Here is an 8625-nt window from a genome sequence, read left to right as displayed (position 1 = left end):
TGTTTAAAAACCAGGTGCCTCAATGGCTCCTAAACCATCAATATTTTGACCATACCTCTCTATTTCAGTAGGAGACATAAGTCTGAGAATTAAGATCTAAAGTAATATGCCAACATAATAAACAACAGAAAAGCACAGTCTACTATGTTTATTTAAAATGTCACAGTAAATCTAGCTCCCTGAATACCCCAGTGCACGTATATAAATAACATCAGCAAGAGCTATAAGCACTGTGTATCCTCAGACTTGTGACAAATCTTCCCAACAGAGGGGTGAACCCTGTGCTTCCAGTGGAGAGCTATAAATCCCATCACAAAATGGCTGTGCCGGCCATTTCATGTGCCGGGTTTGCTGAACACTGATTCCTGTGCTTTTGGGACACCATGCCATAGGGATGGAGAGGGGCTGTGTCTGGGTTAGGCTCATCCAGCTGCTGCAGGATGGCAGCAGTGTAAGAGTCTGTGGAGCTGCCTCCTGTAGGCCCAAAGCAGAACTAGGCTCCCTGAGTACAGCATTGGAAACCTCTGTCAAGGTTGGGCCAACTGTCAAACCTTCTGGAATTATGAATCTGGCTAAATGCTGGTAGAAAACTTTCCTGCACATCACCAGCAGGAACTACCTCTGCTGAACAGAGCAGCAGAAAATTATCCCTAGCCTGCTCTTCCCAAATCACAGTTATTAAATCTGATGTTCCATAAATGAACCTCCTTTCTGATTGTGCAGACATCAGGACTATCATGCCATTCTTCAAAAGAAAAGGAGAAAGAAGATCTTTATTTTGAAAACTGCAACCAACAACCTAATATCTTATGTCTGGTTGTTTCTAAATGGGGCCAAGGGAGAAATGCAGAGTCTGCAAAAATTTACATGTAGGGGCAATTTATACATCCTTCATGTTCAGGATGAAGAACCACTGTGGAGAAAAATGCAATCAGTGGGAGAAAGGCTGATTTAAACTCCTACGAGAACAAAGCCAGCTTCTTGTAGGGCCTTACAGCGAGGCTATGGAAGGGGCTGAAACAAAGAAATGAAGAGGAGAAGGGGAGAGGTGATTGTTACTCACTAGTAAGATTCTATTTCACAGAATAACTTTGGCAGAAGAAAAGAAACCTTGTCCAATTCTCTGGCATACCAACACCCACATGGGCAGAAACATTTTAGTACTAGAGAGCGAGTGAGCATGCCACAATCAAACTTTTTCTAGACACAAAGTTTTGCCCCTGCACTTCAAAGGCAGTTTGCAGAGGAGAGAGATAGAGGATCAGACAGTGAACCATGAAGACTTTTCCACTGCTAACTGTCTCACTTGTATGAAAATCAGTATATAAACTGGATAAACAGAATCTGCTTCTGTATGCATTGGAGGTACTCACTTCATCTGATTTATTGTCATCCGATGGAAATGCTTTAAGCAAAGGGATGCACTATGAAGAAATGCATTCTACTAGGAAAGGCTTGAGTCTGAAATTAAATCCTGTGCTAAACTTTTCAAGAAGTACCTACCTTCACTGAAGTCTTTTCATAGCCCTGCTTATTTCTACTTTAAACTTCTCATTTATTGTACTTTAAGCCCCATCAGTGAATGTAAATGGGGTTTCACTATACGTTTAGTGCATTCAAGCATTCTTTGTTACAGTTCCCACCCTGCTGCATTATGTGAGCTCTGCCACGGAAGTCCAGCAGTCGGTTTGTTTTCTGCTATTAATAAAAGAACCTACTTTTCCGCACTTCTTTGAAGAAGTTGAAAGGGCTACATGTTAGAGGGGGAGGTGGTGGGGAACAGACTGTGGTGTAATCCCCAAAAGCAAATGCTGTCTAGATTAGAAACCTCCCCGAAGAAAATTTACAAATGCTAAGACTGTGCTTTTTGTGTGATGAACACTAGAGCAATAACTTAGCCACATACTGGGTTCTGCCTAATGCTTAGGGAGCCCACTAGGTGAAAGGAATTAAATGAAAAATAAAATCTTCCAGTTGGCTCTGTGCCGATGCCATCCACCCCTTTTGGTATCAAGTGACTTACTAATGCAACTATTTTCATGTGTATTTCATCACTGACGTATCTTAATATAATACTTAGGAATCTGTTAAAATAATAATAACAAACACACAAATGGGATTTACACATTGCCAGTGTTTTTACATAGTCCAGGAAAAGCTTAATTAAAGGGGTGGGACGTGTCTCTGCTGAATAGCTGTTTTTCCTTCATACCTTCCCATGCATGACACGTACACATCCAAGAAAAGAAGTTGGGGGTGGTGGTGGTGGAAGAAAACCACCCAAAACCAAAACCAAAATTACCAGCCCTAAACTACCCAGCACAACCTTGTTGATTTGCTTGTCCATTTAAATAAATGAACATGCTTCCTGTAGAGAATCACGGCCCCAGCGCAACAGCTAACGAGTAAAAGAAAAGTACAGAATATTGTCTCTCTTGTTCCCTATAGAAAACTCATATTGCTCAAACTATCATTACCATATCTAGTTTATCCCACAATTACAACTAATCTTTAACTTCTAAATAAGTAGGAACAGGCGTAAAGATTGCACTTCTGAAAGCCTACCAGATAAACTTTAGTCTGTAGTCAACTGGAAGATTCTGTGATTAGTTTTAAATCCTACTTAATAGGTTAAAGATGTTTTAAAAGATGACATCATTTTATTGTGTTGATTTTATTAATCTTTCAGTTATTCTCTAAGGCTCCCATCCACTTGTTGCTACTCAGACACTGCAAGTGAAGCTCATCAATCAATTGAGCTGGATTCTGGTCAGAATATAACTCCCCATTAGAATCACTCTAGTGTTGCCAAGGAGTGCAACAACACAGCATCCAACAAACTTGGAAGATGCCTATTGTAATCATCAAACAATGAAAATCTTAACAGGGTGATGAATGCCTCAGATACATTGTTTGGACAAAACCACTTTAAATGAATATAATAAAACAAATCTACTTTTAATTGAGTGATACAGTTTCAGCTGGCATTTTTATAGTAATCCAGATATATTTTTTCTATTGTGTGACTACCTAGCTAGTTATAGACTTCAGACTCAGATGGCAGGCAGTCTTTCTTTCTTTTTTTAAATTTTTTTTGTAGGCTACAGTTGGCCCCTAAGAGGAGATGACTGCTTTTCAGTGTGAAATTATGTACCTAGTCAGGAATTGAGCATAATCATCACATGGGCAAATCAAAATGATGGCTACATTTACTGCCTACAGAAATTTCTGCTGCACTGCATATTAACACACTGAAAATGTTGTGTTAGCTTATCGTGGATGTGCCGATTTTCATTACCCACGGAAATGCAGAACATCTCCTGTTAAACCTCATTGACATTTTTCATCAAGTGAATAGAGCAATGCCCTGAAATGTGATAACTGTAGATTCTTGTTATACAACTTCAAGTAAAATATTCTTCCCTCTAATTCCAACAGTAATTAACTTGGATTGGAATTCCCTTGACTCATGTAGCAGTCTTCAGCACTGTATTAATGGATCTTAGAGTTTATATGGTTGGAAAAGAAATCCTGTCCCTTATATACAAAGGTGCTAAAGACTTTCAGCTTAATGAAAAAAAATTGATCAAACCACTCCAGCTTGAGCTATGAGCTTTTTTTTCCTTTCTTTTTTTCTGCATTGTTTGGGTGAAATATGAAATGGTATATTGCTGAAACTTAAAATGCCTCAAAAGTGAAGTTCCAGAAAATTGTTGCATCTCCCATGAAGACTAAAAATTAAAGTAGACAATTATCATAATAATAACTCAATTGTACATGGCAGACAAAAGAGAAGCTAATACTTCCCTCTATTTTTTTGACTGATGTTTTGTTGGGCTATAGCTAAACAGCACTTTAGGTTGACAGTAAATTAGCAAACAATATGAGCGGGGAAAAAAGAAAAAAAAATCACGTGGGGGTTAAGATGTTTATGTAAAACAGTGATTTTCCTTTTTGAAATTAAAATGTACAAATAAGCTGGTGTCAGAGCCTAGGTGATCCTTCATTTCCACCGCATTGAGCAGGCTCCCATCAGCAGCAGACAGCCGCTAATATATGCGTCTGGCTCAGTCTGCTCCACCAACTAGGAACCCATCGAATTGTTAATATCAGTCCTTTTTTGTATGCACCACACATCTTTTTCACTCTCTCTCTCTCTCTCTTCCTCCCCCTTTGCAAGAGCTTGTGTTTTTGTTTTTTTGTTTTTGTTGTAGCACAAGCTGATTACTCCGAAATCACTTATTAAAGAGCATTTAAATGGCTTTTGCACTGAAACAACATCAAGTTGTATAGAAATATATGATTCCTATATATAGAAATGTATCAAAATTCTGCACATATATCTAAGCATAGCATACTGAATATTATGCTTTCTATTTATTTGTGCTAATAGAGACAGCTTTCATATTCTGTCACTGGGTAAATGGGACTGCTTCCTGCATGGTCTCTGTAGGCGTTGTCACGCAGCTCCAGGACACAGAAACACGTTGTTGATCCTGGTGGAAATTCTGCATGACTGAAGACCCTGCTTCTTCCTCCCTCCATCCACCTCTGCCCTACCTGTGCACCTGAGGCTGGGCTGGCTGTGCTGACATGGGGGAAGAAGAGGGAGCAGGCAAAGAGGCAGGAAGTGCACCAGCTTTCCCATCACTATGGCAAGGGGCAGCACTGAGTATGATGGGCAGAGTGGAGCCACTGGAGTCATCCCAGTTCGAGCAGGAATGCAGAGGCAGGACTGCGTATTCAAGACTTTTGCTGGAGCACCAAATACGCCAGGCAGGGGTGTATAATGATTCATTTTCTTCTCACTCTCAGTGCAGGGCAGAGCACAACTGAAATCTTCAGACTGACAGAGACAAAACGTTTCACACCACAGTTTCACCTTCATTGTACATACAGTGTTAAATGCAAAATTAATTCAGAGTGCTGAATTTGAACTATCTTCATTCAAGAAAATTTTGCTGATCGAAAAATAAATGCAATGACAATCTTTGATATGCATAGATGGGTGCGTCTTACAGCTGATTAAATCTATAAGGACTTTTATTTCGACAAACTCTACGTGTAATTTAAATTATAAATTGACATGTATATAACAACACACAGTATAGTTTTATCTCATTATACAGCTCGAATGAACAGAATATGTGTTCACCTGATCAGTATCTTAAATAATCTGTTTTCAGTATTGAAAACTGCTACAGAATATGTGTAAATTCCTAACAATGTGTTTCACGATTGTAGCACCTACCTGGGTGCATTTGTCTTTCCTATACACATTCCAATCTACTTTTCCAATATTTCCTAAACCGAAATCAACATTGAATATAACATTTGTGTTAAAAAGGTTACCTCTGCATCTGAATTTTTGCAAGTAGCTCTTTTGGGTGTTCTTAGCATGTGGGACTGACAGTTTACGAAGAAAAGAATTACATATTTACAGGAACAGTATCATCATTGTAATTGCTAAGGCAATATTTTTTATGACTATTTAAAGACTAATTATATCTTGAGCAACTTGAAAACTATGTACTGAGCATAGTTTCTGTCTCTTAAGAAAACAAGACAAGAAGAAAAAGTATTATACTAACAGATAAGAACAATTTATTTTAACAATAGTGTTGATGCTTACAATAAAACACAATTCCTCCCACACAAGTGGAAAAAATATACTGTAGCCAAAATACCACTTTTGAAATGAACAAATAGTTTAGATGCCTGATCTGTGTGAAGCCTTTGTTTCAGTGAAGTCTGATGTATCAACAAAATCCTTCAGCATCTTGGTTAGACACAGGAAACAGAGAAAAATGACTCAGAACTAACTCACCTATAAAATATTAAGAAATACAAATCAGATGACGTGTTTTAGATCAGATGTTTGAGAAAAATAAGCAGTGCAGAATAACTCATGTGCCTGTGAATCTCCTTATGCAAAGTCAGTGAAGAACTTAACACATGAGGGACAAGCTACAGCTCACACTGGTTATTTTCAGAGGGATAAAAAAATATAAGAAGTGATGGAGAAGTTACAAGTTGAGTCCAGTGATTAGAGTATTGTGGGTTTGCTTTAAATTGAACAGGTACAAGAAATATGTTTCTGAGTGCAGAGGGCTGTTAATGCTGTAGCATGATTTTTAAACCAATATTCTCTTTCAGATTAAAATGTAAATTAAATGAGAGAATATTTTAAATGACATATTGTGTTCTCATTTGGTCAAAGAAAAAGGGTGGCAACTAAGTACAAAATACTCTTTGTTCCATGTTACAGGAAAAGCTAAGCAACAGTTTTCCTGTAGACTGAAATCATTATTCAAACAATAGAATGAATGTTTTCTAGGCCTCAAACATCAGTGTTTATGTTTAATGTTTTAAAAGTCAATTGATGCTTGAACAGTAAGGATGAATATATTCTTTTTGGTAATTATTTATCAGAATTGTCCGCAATAATAATAATAATAATAGTAATAGTATTAATATTATAGTTGGAAATATTTTATATATTTTAGTATCTGTTTTGAATGGGAGTTTTGTTGTTTTTATTGTTTGGGGGGAGTTTTTTCGTGCGAACAAACATCCAGGTTAAATTATAATTCTAAATGTTACATGACATCTAGTCCAGTTTTCTAAACATATAAAAATGTAACATCCCAATGCTGCACAATGAGTAACAGTTATTCGGATGTTTTTTCTTTTTTTTTTCTTTTTTAGGAACAGTTCTGATGCTTAACATTTAAAATAGTTGTATTTTCCTTTTTACCCTTCCAGGCAAGGAAAGCTCCTTTGGTTCTCTAAATTCTGCAGAGAAACAAACACAGTCCAAAGCTGCTGGTTCCCCTCCGCCTAGGTCCCAAGAGCCTGACTTGTGATTGTTGCTAAAAAACCTCACAAGTTAGGGTCTCAGGGACTAGGAAAAGTCCAATATGATCCAGAAGAATTCGTCTTCCAATAAACTGAATTGTTTAGTAGTCATAATCGCTGTCACCAAAACTTTCATTGCTATTGTTAAATAGAAAAAAAACCCCAAACCCAAAAGAAACCCTAAAACCAATGTCCCGTCCCCCCACCAAATCAACACCACATCCTTCCCCCCAAATAAACAAACCACAGTTTCAAGTAGGGGGCAGAAAAGATCAAATAAGCAGGCAAGACGCATACATACATTCAAACAATGTATCAGCTGACCGAACAGACTTTTCTGAGAGTATGGTCCTTAACTTTTGAAAAGAAAAAACAAAGAACACAGGATAAAAATCTTCTCTGCCTTGTCTCACAAGTAGCTATGTTACTATGATGCATCAGAGGGAAGCGTCTACAAATGGGTTAAAATCTGCTTCCAGCAGATTTGTACAGTAACAATTTTATTCTGTTTCCTTAATGCCTGAAAGAAGGATTAAATGCTTGTTAAGGGGGTTCTAATTGAAATATTTCCCCGGTATACTTTTAGTCCTGCTGTTCAGGTGGGCCCTGGGTTACAGAGTACTTTAAACCCATCCACGATGCAAGGATAACCTTTGGGCGTGTATTCACTTTTTGCCTCTTCCCCACGTTCAACATTTAATCCTTCTACAGACTGCTAGAAAAAGCTTCTTCCTTTCCAATGGCAAAACTAGCCTTCACTCCATAAGCTGCAGAAAACAATGACATGCAGAGATTGTTGTCACTTGAACCAGATTACTCAAAGCACACATAACTTTCAAATACTGTCGATACAGTAGAAAGAATTGCTCGGATTTCCCAAATAATTTTGTTCTGAAGCCGAACACTTTTAATGGCACGACCACAATCCTGAATTACTTTTGCATTCATTCTCCTCCGATCTTTAGCCTTGTTTGCAGAATGAAAAAGAAAATTTCTACTTTAGGGACAGGATCCATCGTGGCTTTTTTTTTTTTCCTCCATCAGATCCCAGAGCAAAAGAAACAGCAGCCATAAAGGTCCTAGCCACTGGAGCAGAATCTGGCATAGAAAACTCAGAGCTCTTCGGGAAGCCGTTCAGCTTTAAAAAGGAAAAAAAAGAGAAGGGGGGGAAGAATTAGAATCTCTGCTGGTCGAACAGGTGAACCATCCATTTACAAGAAAGCTGTACAGAGTGCTCTGCCGAAGAAAAGATTTGCCAGTGCCCCCCACCCCCACCCCTGCCCTTCACCCTCCCTTCCAGACTGATACTTCAGATTTCAGAACATTTTGGATTATTTACAATATTACTTCAGCTGATGATATAATGCAACATTATATAAGAGCCGTTCCTTTGTCACTGTGCACCATTCAATCAGTTATGCCTCAGACACAAAATAGTTAAATGAAACAAAAAATATATATACATATATGAGAGAGATATATATGTATAGCAGTCCCTAGAATTCATTAAATTTCTTTTTTTAAAGCTGATCAGGATTTAACAAACAATTTTGACCACAGCTTTCAAATCAATAATTAGAATGAAAAATCTCTCCCCTCTATAAATATGACATTAACATAATTATACCACCCCCATCGCATAGACCCATCCTCTTTAGGGAATACATCTGATGCTCTGAAGATGGAAATCAGTCAGATTTTAGTTGCTCTCGAACGTACCTTTGCTTCTCACTGACTGACTGGCTTTACCTTCCATGCACACACACA

General features: G+C 37.9%; 1 long non-coding RNA gene across 1 annotated transcript in view; it reads right to left on the bottom strand.

Annotated features, from left to right (window-relative positions):
• Positions 1-5581: 5581 nt before the first annotated feature.
• The window catches only part of LOC132070226 (uncharacterized), a 98548-nt gene continuing 95504 nt past the window's right edge, over positions 5582-8625 (bottom strand). The window contains exon 5 of the long non-coding RNA XR_009417913.1: positions 5582-7996. This is a non-coding gene — a long non-coding RNA (uncharacterized LOC132070226). The remainder of the gene's footprint in view (positions 7997-8625) is intronic.

The sequence above is a fragment of the Ammospiza nelsoni genome, chromosome 2, assembly GCF_027579445.1.
Source record: "Ammospiza nelsoni isolate bAmmNel1 chromosome 2, bAmmNel1.pri, whole genome shotgun sequence".
In the NCBI taxonomy this organism is placed as follows: Eukaryota; Metazoa; Chordata; class Aves; order Passeriformes; family Passerellidae; genus Ammospiza; species Ammospiza nelsoni.
The sequence above is the reverse complement of the archived record's forward strand: the minus strand, read 5'-3'. Positions and strand labels throughout refer to the sequence as shown.